The sequence below is a fragment of the Triticum dicoccoides genome, chromosome 2B (assembly GCF_002162155.2).
Source record: "Triticum dicoccoides isolate Atlit2015 ecotype Zavitan chromosome 2B, WEW_v2.0, whole genome shotgun sequence".
Classification (NCBI taxonomy): Eukaryota; Viridiplantae; Streptophyta; class Magnoliopsida; order Poales; family Poaceae; genus Triticum; species Triticum dicoccoides.
In genome coordinates this window covers 817,207,097-817,207,533 of record NC_041383.1, presented here as the reverse complement: position 1 = coordinate 817,207,533, position 437 = coordinate 817,207,097, and positions in this window count along the sequence as shown.

The window sequence follows — 437 nt, the reverse complement described above, 5'->3', positions numbered from 1 at the left end:
TGTTCAATTCTCACAACCCTGCGTCGTCCAATCGAGAAGGAGTGCCGAATCAGAGCTGACCCTTGGCTGCAACATTTCTCGGTCAGGCGGGCAATCCATTAATTAAGGACCTAATAAAGCGTTACAAGAAAGAAACATGGGGAGCATTCGTCCACCATCGGCGATCACATTCAAATTCCGCAACCCCTCGTCCTTCGTCGAAGAGGGGAGCAACATAGTGTCTCCCCGCCCTCACATGTTGCAACAAGCCAATCCTCACTACACATCTTTGCTTTGTGGTTGTTGCACCAAGTTGTTGGGATCTATCGCACCAATTTTCGGGGATGGGGAGATGTCCAATCCCCAACAATAACAATGTGGTGTGTGAAGCAAACCCAAACCGGGGGTGCTATAAATATTCTCTCGGTCTCTCGGTCCGCGTGTAAGGAGAGAGGACA